We start from the raw sequence: 14421 nt of genomic DNA on the forward strand, positions 1-14421 counted from the left end.
GGGACTTTTTCAGGTTGGAAAAGAGATGGCTAAGGGGAGCTATGATGGAGGTCTGTAGAATCAAGAATGGTGTGGAGAAAGTGAGTAAAGAAGTGTTATTTACCCCTTCACATAACACAAGAACCACAGGTCACCAAATAAAATTAATAGGCAGCAGGTTTAAAACAAACATAAGGAAGTATTTCTTCACACAACGCACAATCCACCTGGAGAACTCATTGCTAGGGATTGTTGTGAAGGCCAAAATTGTTACTGGGGTCAAAAAAGAGCTAGATAAGTTCATGGAGGATAGGTCCATGAATGGCTATTAGCCAGGATGGTCAGAGACACAACCCCACACTCTGGGTGTCCCTAAGCTTCTGACTGCGAGAAACTGGGACTGGATGATGGGGTGAAGCACTTGATAATTGCCCTGATCTGTTCATTCTCTCTGACTGCGAGAAACTGGGACTGGATGATGGGGTGAAGCACTTGATAATTGCCCTGATCTGTTCATTCTCTCTGAATTTCTCCAATCCCTGGGACTTGCCACTGTCAGAGGACAGGATGCTGGGCTAGATGGACCATTGGTCTGACCATTCTTATGTTCTAGAATCTAAAGGCAAACACTGAGCTGAAGTATTCTTTTTAATTTACAGCCCCTTACGGCTTTGTCCACGCAGGAAGGTTAATCTGCATCTTTTTGCTGCGTCAGGTAACACACATTATGCAAGCTGCAGTAATAAGGTGCACACAGGATGCTGTGCCCTGTCAATGTGCATCTTTGTGTACACATGGCAATCGTTTGCTGCTGATTACGGGCATGGTATTCTTGAAGAGTATCCTGTTCCTAATGTTCTGTTAGCTTTTTTGACTGCCTGCCGCTGCATGTTGAGCAGAAATCTTCAGAGAACGATCCACGATAACTCCAAGATCTCTTTCTTGAGTGGTAATAGCTAATATAGACTCTACAAACTACAGACTTCAGGCAAGATCTTTATGTCTTAGAAGTATATTTTAAACAATATTTAATTTTCGTATAGCTAGGCTATGTAGAAGTCAGAGGTCCATATATTGTTGTTTGATCTCTTCTAGTCAGACATTTCACCTCCCTGAGATCTAACTACCAGTATGCAATTGTTGTTTAATAATTAGCCAAGATACATAAAAATCAGTAGTAAGAACCCATCCCATTCCTTTTTAAGAAAAATGTCCTGGATGTATTGTAATCACTGAAGCTTCCTCCCTCCTATCCCGCCCAGGACTCCCCTATTTTACCTGTCTGAGGGCTTGTGTACATATGGAGTTATTCCTGATTAACATGATGTGTGGACATTCTTATTCCAGAATAGGAGTTAATAAGGAATAACTCCATGTGTATGCAAGCCCTTAGCACTTACATGGTTCTCATCACTGTAGTATCTGGGTATCTCACAAACACTGATTAATGTATTCTCTCAACACTCCTGCAAGTACTACTACCCTCATTGTACAGATGGGGAACAGAGACACAGAGATATTAAATGACTTGCCCACTGTCACACAATGAGTCTGTGACAAAAGCAGGCATCAAACCAGATCTCTGGAATCTTGGTCCAGTGACGTAATCACAAAACGGTTCTTTCTCCTTTATTTTAAACCTAGATTTTCAGATTTCACTAGAAACTGGAGGAAACTAGAAGCTCTAACTCTGTCGCTGAGCTGTGGAAAAGAGGAGGAGGAATTAGTGAAAGAGCAGGCAACCCTGACTGACTGAAGCAAATGTCAATGAAAAGTCAGGGCCCAATCCTGCTCTTATCCTGCAAAACTCCAATTGTTAAAACAAGTGTTTGACAAGCCAACTGCTTTGCCAGGGGCTTTGAGTATTTTAGAATGCAGTTGTCATCCCAAGTCACTAAGCATTTTTCTCTTCATTTACTTCTGCTTCTGCAGAACCTAAGGGTGTATCTCACCAGATGGCATGACCTTCCAGTGAACCTGATGGATCTAGCTAATTTAATTAAGATGGACATTCTTTCTAGAGTCCTGAATTTTATTCAGCTGCTGTCAGCCCTTTTCCCTGTTTGGTATAAGAAGACAATTTTTATGGATGTTTGATGCATTCCTGCGGAAAGGCAAAAGCCCCAGAATCAGTCTGAGTAAATAACCCAGGGTTGAGGACTGGAGAGATCTGAATATTCTACACAAGAAACTTTACAGTTGGGTGACCTATCTGGGACTGACTCTACTTAGAAGAACTGGAGACTAAACATATCAAGCTGGTAAGCACTGGAAGTGCTTCAGATTTGATCTGTGGTAATGGGGAGTCACCTGCCACGGCACTTTACAGAGTACAAGAACAAAAGAATGACCATACTGGGTCCATCTAGCCCAGTCCATCTAGCCAAGATACCGACAGCGGCCAATGCCAGATGCTTCAGAGGGAATGAACAGAACAGGTCATCATCAAGTGATCTGTCGCCTGTCACCCATTTCCAGTTTCTGGCAAACAAGCTAGGGACACCATCCCTGCAACCCAATCATAAGAGAAACCCTGAAGGCATGGTACTTGATCACAAAATCTTTCTATCCCACCCCAGAGAAATGCACATGCCCACTCTGTGAAACTTCTAGGTGTCAAAGATGGGAGTCGAAGGGAGTGAGCCAGATCAAATATTTTCTTCTAACCCAGATTACTGCAACCTTTAAACAAATGAAACTTCCTCTGCTAGAAAAGGGCTTTTATATGTTCTTCCAAACTAAACATTTTATTCATACACAATTTGGGAGACAGAGCTTGTATTTAAGAGCATCCGTGCTTAAGGAGAGAGAGCCCAGAATAGGTCCCCTTTCAACCAAATCTTCAGAGAGACAAGGTGGGTGAAGTAATATCTTTTATTGGACCAGCATGGTCTCTCTCACCATCAGAAGTTGGTCCAATAAAAGATATTACCTCACCCTCCTTGTCTCTCTAATATCCTGGGACTGACACTGCTACAACTACACTGCATAGAAGGGGTGCTGGAACAATTTGTTTAGTGGGGGTGCTGAGAGCCACTGAACCCTGTATGATTGAAACCACTCCAAGCCAGGGCGTGTTGCTGCACCCCCGTATCCCTAGTTCCAGCACCTATGCTTAGTAATTTTTGTAAGCCATTGCTCGCAGGACTACAGACATCCAGTGGACTTGAGGAGAGAGGCTCTGGTGTGACCTGCAGTGTAGAACCTTGGGCTGAAACCAGTGATGAGCTGCCAAAATATTAACAACCGGTTCCCTCCTCCCGCCCCCCCTGGGGGGGGTCATGCCCCATCCAACCCCTCATGTTCCTTGACACACACCCCCCGGGACCCCTGACCCATCCCCCCTTCCCTGTCCCCTGACTGCCCCTTGCCGCCCCACCCAACTCCTCCTCTCATTCTCGATGGCCCCCCAGGACTCCTACCCCATCCAACCACCCCTTCTCTCTGTCCCTGAGTGCCCCCACCACCTCATCCAACCCTGCTCTTTCCTGATTGCTCCCGGGACCAGTGGGGGGCTGCAGCCGGTTCTCACCGGATCACGCGAACCGGTTGTTAAATTTAGAAGCCCGTTTAGAACCGGTTGTTCCTGGAGGAACAACTAGTTCCAAAAGGGCTTTTAAATTTAATAATCGCTCTAGCAGCTCCCTGCCCTTCCCCCAGCCCCAGCTCACCTCACTCCGCCTCGTCTTCTAAACGCTCCTCCGGCTTCTCCTCCCCCTCCCCAGCTTCCCGCGAATCAGCTGTTCGCGCGGGAAGCCTGGGAGGGCTGAGAAGAAAGCAGAGGCTTCCACCAGGTGAGTTTGCGCTGGGGCCGGGGGGCGGGGGCCCCAGCGGGTGGAGGGCTCCAGGCGCCGGGTGAGGTCGGGGCCGGACCTTGGTCCCTGGGGCCGGGCGGAGCGGCGCGGCTCCTGGCCCCCAGGGTCCAGCTGCGACCTCGCCGGGCAGGGCAGCGCGGCGTGGCTCCTGTTTGGCCCCCGGGGTCCGGTCCGGGTGGCGCGGTTCCTGCCCAGGCAGGTCCGGTCCCCGGGGTCCGGTCCGGGCGGCGCGGTTGCTGCCCGGGCAGGTCCGGTCCCCGGGGTCCGGTCCGGGCGGCGCGGTTGCTGCCCGGGCAGGTCCGGTCCCCGGGGTCCGGTCCAGGCGGCGCGGTTGCTGCCCGGGCAGGTCCGGTCCCCGGGGTCCGGGCCGGGCGGCGCGGTTGCTGCCCCGGAGGTCCGGTCCCCGGGGTCCGGGCCGGGCGGCGCGGTTGCTGCCCGGGCAGGTCCGGTCCCCGGGGTCCGGGCCGGGCGGCGCGGTTGCTGCCCGGGCAGGTCCGGTCCCCGGGGTCCGGGCCGGGCGGTTGCTGCCCCGGGGTCCGGGCCGGGCGGCGCGGTTGCTGCCCTGGGGTCCGGCCCGGCGGCGTGGCTCCTGTTTGGCTCCCGGGGTCCGGCCTGGCAGCGTGGCTCCTGTTCGCCCCGGGTCGGCCCCGGGCCCGGTTCCTGGTCCGGCCCCGACGTCGGCTGGGTGCCTCCGATCCCAGCCCCAGCCCAGCTGGGCCCCAGCTCCAGGTAGCACGGTAAGGGAGCAGGGAGCCGGTGTAGGAAGAGGGCAGGGGAGATGGGGGGGTGGATTAGGGTCGGAGTGGTCAGAGGGCAGGGAACAGGGGGATTGAATGGGGGCAAGGGTCCCGGGGGGCAGTCAGGAAGGAGCAGGGGTTGGATGGGGCGGGGGGGGCAGTTAGGGGTAGGGATTCCAGGGACAGTCAGGGGACAGAGAGAAGGGGTGGTTGGATGGGGTAGGGGTCCCTGGGTGCCATCAGGAATGAGAGAAGGGGTTGGATGGGGTGGCAGGGGGCAGACAGGGGACAGGGAAGGGGGGTGGATAGGGCATAGGTCAGGGGGGGGGCCTGTCAAGGAACATGGGGGGGTTGGATGGGACAGGAGTCCCCGGGGGGGGCATGACCCCTCCTGGGGTGAGGAGGAGGAGGGAACCGGTTGTTAGTATTTTGGCAGCTCATCACTGCCCGGGACCCTTGCCCCCATTCATTCACCCTGTTCCCTGCCCTCTGACCGCCCTGACCCCTATCCAACCCCCCACAACCCACCACCTCCCTGCCCCCTTACCACACTGCCTGGGGCCGGGACCGGGTCCACTCCGCCAGGACCACGACCGGCGCCGCGGGGCCCAACTCCCCGAGGCCGGCCGGACCAGAGCAGGCACCGCTCGGCCGGAACCGCGGGGCCCGACTCCCCGGGCCGGCACTGGGGCCGAGCCGCTCGGCCGGAACCGCGGGACACGACTCCCCGGGCCGGCACTGGGCCGGGCTGGGCTGGAGCCACTCGGCCGGCACCGGGGCCAGAGCCGCGGGGCCCGACTCCCCGGGCCAGGCCAGAGCTGCGGGTCCCGAGCTAGGCCGGAGCTGCAACCACGGGGGCCGGGACCGGCACCACGGGGGCCGGGACCAGCACCGGCTCCGCGGGGGCCGGGCTGGAGCTGTGCAGCCGAAGCTTGGGGCGCTCGGCGGGGGCCGGGATCAGGCTGGAGGGAGCCGCGCTCTGGGACCGGGAGCTGCTGAGCCAGCCGCACCTCCCCCCCCCCCGCCCCGGGCCCCAGCTTACCTGCCTGCCTGCTGCTTGTTCAGGCTTCCCGCGAACATCTGATTCGCAGGAAGCAGGGGAGGGGGAGGAGAAGGGGGGCGGAGCAGGAGAGGAGGGGGAAGTGAGCTTGGGCCAGAGCTTTTGTTAAATAAAGCCCTAATAGAACTAGTTGTCCCGGAACAACCGGTTCTAAAAGGGCTGCTAAATTTAACAACCGGATCGGGCGAACCGGCTCAAGCTCACCACTGGCTGAAACCCCTGGTGCAATGGCTACATCTCAGTGAACACAAGCCACTACAATAATTTTACCATTCGGATTTGGTGATTAATCAATAAAAGGCAGAAAGAGCACAAAGTTCTGTGAAATGCAGAAAATCTACAGCCTCCCTCTTTCATTACCAGGGACTTCTCCTGGGGGGACAGCTTTGTGTTGTACCCTTAATATTTCCATCATCAGAAAATCAAGTAACATATCAAGATTTACAAACCGTTGTTCTTAATTAGAAAGAGAGCTATCTCTCCAGAATTCCTCAGATCCATGACTTGGGTTACAGATCTGAGATCTTCTCATACTTCCACCAAAAACTTTTCAGGATACTGGGAACATACTAGCATTTGGCTGGAGAACCTGGGCATTGACATTCTGATGACCCACTTGTCAAGGCTTCTTATCTGTTGCATCTCTTCTGGAACCTCTGGAGACCATATATCCTGAATTTAATCTGTGTAGGATTGGGAAGGAAGAAAAATGTAAAGGGATCTCTGGCTTTGTTAATTTGTGAGATGGGCATATCAATAGGAGACAATTTTCTGTGTCTCTGGGGCTTAAAAAATTTCTTGCTTAATCCTAAAAAGGGATGATTTAGGATATGTCTATACAGCAAAGAAAAATCTGTGGCTGGCCCTGGGCCAGCCGACCTGGGCTTGGGCTGTGGGGTTGTTTCATTGCTGTGTAGACTTCTGGGCTCTGGCTGGAGCCTGTAATAACTTGCACAACATTTCCTGGTACTAAGCAATTAAAAATTTTAATATCGGCGAAAGGCCAAAGCAAATCTGAAATTTTAGTTCAATGGTTCCATGTACTTCATTGAGAACATTGTGTTGTTTTTAATGAACAATCATTACATCATCTAAGAAGCTCTAGAAAAGGATGTGTTGGGTTTTCAGAGTTTATTCCTTGTATTCACTCAGTGTACAGCAGTGGTTTTCAACCTTTTTTCATTTGCGGACCCCTAATAAATTTCAGATGGAGATGTGAATTCCTTTGGAAATCTTAGTCATCGTCTGCGGACCCCCAGAAAATTACACTAGATGACCCTTGCGTTCCCTTCTAACCCTATTATTCTATGACCACAGGTTGAAAACCACTGTTCTATGGTTATGACAACCTTTCATGGACTCCTTAGGCATAATCCGTGGACCACCCAGGGTCCATGGACCACAGGTTGAAAACCACCAATGAAAGGCATTCTGCAATACTGCTGAGTGCGTCAAAGAACTCTTGCCACATCACTGCATATTTTTTCTCAATTGATACATAGTTTCATTTTAACCTTTTATTACCCTATTATTTACTGCTATTTTCTCCACAGGCATTTAAACTGTTCTTTGGGCATTTGGGAGCATGGTAAATAGGATATGTTCAGTCTAGTGGCCCCAATGTCTAAAAATCAGTGTCCAATTACAATCACAGTGTCTAAAAACCCTTTTCTAACCAATTCTGAAATGCTGCTTTTATTCACTCCCAATGTACACAGCTTTGTTTATGCAATTATAAGACAGTATTTGCAGTCCAGCATTTTCTAAGAGTACTGGCATGGAACAAGCAGCATTTTGGAGGTTCGTATAGGGTTAAAACCATACCTAATGAAAGAAGAATTCTCTCTGAAGAGTACGCCCCATATCGTTCTGGATGACACACACAGCTCTCAGGTTTTGCTGGAGCTGGCTGTACCTATGGTTTGCCCAGCTCCTCCCATTCAAATAGTAAAGTGTGTGGCTGCAGCTCTGCCTCCGTCAGTGATTTAAATGCCCACATATTTTTCAGCACGGAATGTAAATATGGCCGTGGGGAAAGCACCTGTTTTAACCTTATATGGTCAAGGCTGAAGTCAGGGCTGATTTTTCACAGGTTTTTCTGTCATTCACATAAAATACTCACTGCTGTGACTGTTCTCTGTATTTACAGAGAACCTTTCAGGTAAGGATCTGAATGAACTTTACAGATTGGCTTAATGAGATGGGGAGGGAAGTTTTACAGTACCCATTTTACAGACGACTAAACTAAGAGGTTAAGTGACAGCATGTCTGTGGAGAAGTGATTCCAAGTCCATTAATATAGACTAAATTTGATATGAAATGTTATGATGAAACATTTTGTTCCAGGTCAAACTCATGTTTTGTTCAGCCCCAAACAATTTTTTTTTACTTTTCAATTAGCTACATACTTTGAAAAATGTTGTTTCTGACTTGACTCAAAATGATTCCCCCCATCCCCCAGTTTTTCAGAATTATCAGCAATCTGAAAAACCCATTATTCACACAGCTTTAAGAAGAAGCCCACAGTAGGCAGATATGGCCAGTCTCCCATCCCTCTACCCCCTTATTTCTAATAGAGATCCCTGAAGAATAAGTTTTAATAGCCCTTCTGAAATGTTTGTTGTCATTAATTATAACAACTCTGGATATTCTTGATAGCCACATACATGCCCAATCCCTTTTTTAATCTTAAATTCTTGACCTCAACGACTTCCTGTCACAATGAATTTCCCACATTTTGATGTCACTGAATAGCCTCTAGACTGGGAGGGCTAGGTGTGCAAGCAAGGCACAGTGGATTTTTAACCCATACTTAAGTTAACACATTCTCACTGGGGGTGTGATGTGCAAGGAAGACTCAGTGAACAGAAAGTTGGGAAGAAGTTGTTGGGATTATGGTAAAACCAAACACAGGTTAAGGTGAAATAAAGCAACTTTAATTTATGCCCCTTGTTTTCACCATACAGGGAAGAACAGGAATAACTTGCTTGCAGGGACATACTACACCAACGTATCTACTGTCTCCGTTATTGGTCAAGATCACTGCAGGAATCTGGAAGAATTTCTTCCCCTCCCCTCCCCATATACAGCACCGCACAGCTGGTTAGATGCATTATGAGGGCTTTGCCTTTCACTGGAGCATCACTGCTGGAGTCAAAATACCAGAATAGGTGGATCAGAACCATGTGATTTTGAGTATATCGACTCTTATGTCTCATACATAAATCCTTGCTGGAGAATTAGGATTCCCAATTTTCATAGTGCAGGCAAGGCCTTAGAAGTCTAAAACTGACATCTCCTGTAAAATAGCTTAATTTAGCTCCACCTATACCATTGTTTTGTTTACAACAGGAAAAGTGGAGGCTGGTTGCTGACATTTGGGTGCTTCTTCTTTTTCACAATGTTGTAATTGTAGAGATCCTGACCCTAAAAGGAGGGGGGGGTGTCGCAGAGCTGCTGCCAGCAGCAGCGCAGATGGAAGGATGGGATGGGATGGTGTTGCTACTCTTATTTCTGCACTGTTGCCTGCAGAGCTGGGCCCTCAGTCAGCAGCCGCCACTCTCCAGCCACCCAGCTCTGAAGGCAGCAGGGCAGAAGTAAGAGTGGCATGGTATGGTATTGCCACCCTTCTGCGCTGCTGCTGGCAAGTCATCCTCTTCAGAGCTGGGTGCCCGGCCAACAGCCGTTGCTCTCCAGCCACCTAGCTCTGAAGGCAGCACAGAAGTAAGGGTGGCAATACCACGAATCCCCTAAAATAACCTTGCAACTCCCCTGCAACTCCCTTTTGGGTCAAGACCCCCAGTTTGAGCAACGCTGGTCTTCCCCCATGAAATCTGTATAGTACAGGGTAAAAGCACACAGACAACCAGATTTCACGGGGGGGGGGAGGAGGGACCAGATTTCACAGTCTGTGATGCGTTTTTCATGGCTGTGAATTTGGTAGGGTCCTACTAATAACATCTCTGCTCCTCCTCTGGCTCTCTTGGCTTGGCCTGAGCCCGTGTCCTGGCTGCTCCTTTTGTATTCATCTACCTCTCTTGTCTGTGGACCTTCTTCCACACAGCATGGAACCGCCTCCCTTGGGTATGCCAAGCAAACCTTCTTCCGATCCCGTCTCAAATCTTCTGCCAAGTCTTTGCTGCCGTCTTACTCTACCTCCCTCTCATATTGGCATGCCAGGTGCTATTTCAATCTGATTTGTCTTGTCTGTGTCCAGACTAGACTGTAAGCTCCTGGGAGCAGGGTCTGGGTTGTGTGTATTTTTAAAGAGTCAAGCCCATTGCTAGGGTATTATTTATTGAACCCTAGCAATCTATATTAGGGGGTTCTCTAGCACCCGTCACAATAATACTTAATAGTACAGCTTGTACTATGGCTGTTCCTAACACTGCCTAGCCTTTATCTAGTGCTCCTCATCCAAAGTGCTTTACGAAGGAGGTCAGTATCATCATCCCCATTTGATAGGTGGGGAAACTGAGGCACAGAGCGGTAGCGTGACTTCCCAAGGTCAGCCAGCAGGACAGTGGCAAAACTGGGAATATAGCTTGGGTGTCCTGAGTCCAGTGCTCTATTCGGTGTTATATGTACAGGTGTATTATAATTGTATAGAATGTTAAGCATTTTATGTGGCCGTCAGTAAAGGTAGTGTTAAAAGTCTATTTTTATGCTACACTATGGCACATGTTTTGCAGTTATTTCCTTTCCAAGCACCCAGAGTATGGCCTAAATTCTCCCCTCCCAAGGAGCTGGGTTCTTGCCCAGCCCGTAACCAGGGCTGGTCCTAGAGGCACCAGCTTCCAGGGGGCACTGGACTGCTGTGCCACTTGGCTTTTTTTCCCCCTCAGCTCTGATGGGCCAGCCATTTTTGCTCTGCTGATTGGCCATTCCCCCCCCCCCTCCACTGATTGGCTAGTGGGTTTTTTTTTGTTTTGTTGCATGACCACTGGGGGGGGGTGTGAGTGAAATTGTTTTCTGCCCTGGTCAGTTGGGCGGCTACTGTCCATACCCCTGCATCTTCTGGCACACCTCTTAGAGCATCAGCTAAAACCCATTTATTCCCACATTGCTACCACCACCATCTTGCTGAGCAACCAGCAAAATCCTGAAGTCACTTATGATATGTCTACACAGCAACTGGGAGGGTGCTTCCCAGCATGGGTAGACAGATGCACTAGCTCAAGGATAGTCCCACCCCCCTCCCAGCTGTGTGTAGACATACCCTGAGCGGGGGAAGTTAAGGCTTCTTTTCAAATGCAACTCTTGCCATTTTATCGCAAGTCTCATGATCTTGAGGATTTTGTCAAAGCTCTAGCTCCTGGAGTCATGAGATTGGGAAAGAATCTCATCTTCCATTTAAAAAAAAAAATATATATATATATATATATATATATATATATATATATATATATATATATATATATATATATATATATATATATAGTGGCAGAGGAAAGCCTGAAAATTTGACCCAGGTGCACCCTAAAGGCTCAGACACTAGAAAGCAAATAAAATGAGCCACAAAATTATTATTTAAAAATCTCATGATTTTTAAGCTAAGCTCACCATATTTTCAGGCTTGACTCATGATTTTTGAATGCTTGCGCCCAGCAGTGCTGCTTACCAGAGTGGGTGGACCCTTCCCCCATGCCTAGACTACAAAAACTGGTGGCCCAACAAGCAGCCTGAGGGTTGGATCCAGCCCATGGGATGATTCCGCTCATGCCTTCCGAATGATTTTCAGCTGCCTGCAGCCCCTCTTCATAAGGCGGCTGTGAGGCCTCTGCCACAGTCTCCTCCCTGGGTTGGGAGGGTAGCTGTTTTCAGGTTTCTGCTGTGAGCATATCTGTATTGTGTTTATGGTGGCGTATGCTTTGTGAATTTTAAAACACAACACGTTAAAACATGGTGCAACACAGCCCTGTGCAAGGGTACAAGTCACTGCAGACAAGAAACAAAAAACTGATTCAGAGAATAGAGCATTTTAAACTAAGTTGTCAACATCATCCATCGAGGAAACAGCACAGAGGCACAGAAAATCCATTTCCTTCAGGAGTTGAATGCAGAATATGATTTTCTTCTTGGTCTCAAGTTCAGTGACTGGGTGCAGGAAAGTGCTTCCTACATTTTTTCAACTTAGAAAGCAGATCCTTGCATTTCAGAAAGAAGAGAAAATAAGCAAAACCATCCCATTTAAGAACACTTGAAAGACCCAGCATTTCTTTGCCCACTGGCCCCTTCCTAACAGATATAACAACTCATCTCAATATGCTCAGTCTCAGGCTGCAAGATAGAGATCAGAATATTTCTGCTATTAGGGGCCATCATGCATCAGCTGAGATTGATTAAGCTGATTTTTGCAGCTTCCTGGAAATTACATCAGATAGCTCAGTCGAGTTCAGTATCAGTTATGCAGATTTTGTGAGTTTGAGATCCAGCATTCAACTGTAGAACAACAATCTGACGGAGGCGCCACCTATTGCCTGCCCACATGTGAAGGCCCCTCCCACAGCCTAAGAGGAGGAGCTATTGAACCCAGGGCTCAAATAATGATGGGGGAGAACAAATGAAAAACAGGGACAGGCGTGAGGGTCACATGTTCAAAATCAGGGATCCAGAAGGGCCACCGAGCGGAGGACCCCGGACAGTGCCCACTGCTCCTCCTCTAGGGAGCCAGCAGACGCAGCCCCGAGGAACTCTGCCCAGGTATGTGAACCAAGGGAGGAATGATAATAGGCCCCACAGTCGCAGAGCGCCTCCCCGTCCAGCATCCTCCTCCTGATGGAATAGATGGCCAATGGAGGTACCAGTTGAGCAGCAACCACAAGATCTTCAGCTAGAGCTGTGTGAGCTGCAGACTGATCCTTATTTTCTTTCCATGAAGAATGAATTGCATGGAAACATGTCCCTGAGGATTGGTTTCCTTACTTAAGACTATGCACTGAAGCTGTGTTCAGAAGCACATACATCTGCAACAGTGCAATCTCAATAAGGAAACGTGAAGTCAGAACATGGCAACGAGCTGGAGAGTGAAACCCTTGGCTGCTGTCTCCAGTTTACCACTATGAATACTGATGTCAACTCTGATGTGAAAAAATCCTTTTCCTCAAGGTTCTCACTGTGAGGTGAGCTATTCTCTTATTTAATGTACCGGTAATTTTATTACAGTACCTCTTAACCCTATTAATGCCTTACTTGCTAAATCCTCCTAACTTGGGGGGAAAAAAACCAATCTGATTCTAGAATTTGGAATTATATTTCTGTACCTGGCCCGCAGTGGTGCCCCAAAGCTAGCATCCAGCTAACAGCACTGAAAAGATTGGACCAAGTCTGCAAAACTTAAAATGGATGAAAATAAATTTTCGCAGCTGGAAGGAATAGAAAGATGAAGGATAGAGCCCTAATAATACAAAGTCAGTCTGGGAGTTTCAAGCTTAATCAGAGAAATCAGTTCTCGCCAAACAGCTGGAATGCCTAAAACAAGTGTAAAGAGAAGTATAGCTTTCATAAACAAATCATCGGCAACTGTGTACAGAGCATCAGAAACATAGGAAGGAGAGAACAGGGACTCTCAACACCAAATTCACTGATCATGTAAGTGAATGCAACTCCATTCAAGTCAAGGGAGTTATGTCTGCTTATTTCAGCTGTGAATTTGTCCTTTTGACATCAGAGGATCACCAGTGGAGCAAAGTGATTTCATAGATTCTAGGACTGGAAGGGACCTCGAGAGGTCATCGAGTTCAGTCCCCTGCAAACGGTATGTGATGCTCTCTGTAACTCAGTTTATATTAAATTATATTCTAGCAATGCAGTCATCCCTGTGTAAATAGTGTTGTGATTCACTCATGAGTAATGAGTACAAGATATGAAGGAAGGTGGATGCCATAGTGATCTGCAGTCATGTCATCTCATGCCAGGATTCTGGTCAGTTCTGACAGCTAAACAGGGAAGGAACGGGACACTACTTTAGTACTGCCAACCGTACATGGTCCAGCATCATGTGTCAGGACACAAGAAATCATGAGACTGGCTTAAATAAATAAATGGTGGGTTCTTTTTATCTGCCTCTGAGCCTTTAAGATGCACTCACTTCCTGTTTTCAAGCTTTTCTCCACAACCAAGAGAACCAGAAACGTCCCTTAAAGAAAAAAAAAAGACAAGAAAGACGAGAGTCTCATGCAATCTCTTGATTCCAGCAGATGGGGCTTTAAGAAAAACACCAGCTGTCATGATAAAATCGTGGGAACTGGCAGCACAGATATTTGGGTGGAGAGTCTTTGACATGCTGCTGGATATAGTGTAGGGGATTTGGTATGTGACACTTTTATTATTATATGTTAGGTGCTGACAGGCTGCTCCACACTGTACAAGACACATAAATACAGACAGTTCCTGCCCAAAGGACTTTACAATCTAGAGACTAGAGGCAGGAGGAGTTTTACTCTTTCCTTTGAGTCAGCACTGACCAATGCCACAGCATGGTGCTAGGGGGCAGTGTGGGGCTGGATGTGCCATCTTTCAGATAAAACAGGTCTTCATCATTTGTGACCATTAACAATCCCCTGGCACTTTTACAAGAGTAGAGGTGTTAGCGTGAGTGCCCTGGACAAGTTCCAACAGGTGTAATTATATCTGTCAACAGTGATGAGCGTGGTATAAGAACCGACACAGGAGAGTACATAGAACAGAATATATTATCCCTGCAGTTTCAGCTGGATGCAGTGGGACCGCTCCTCAGCTGCTGTAAGTTGTCCTGGAGTTATGATCATTAACACCAGTTGAGGATCTGCCCTGGTATTCTTGGCTTCCAGTTCAAAACAATTGTGGCCCA

The sequence above is a fragment of the Mauremys mutica genome, chromosome 5 (genome assembly GCF_020497125.1).
Source record: "Mauremys mutica isolate MM-2020 ecotype Southern chromosome 5, ASM2049712v1, whole genome shotgun sequence".
Classification (NCBI taxonomy): domain Eukaryota; kingdom Metazoa; phylum Chordata; order Testudines; family Geoemydidae; genus Mauremys; species Mauremys mutica.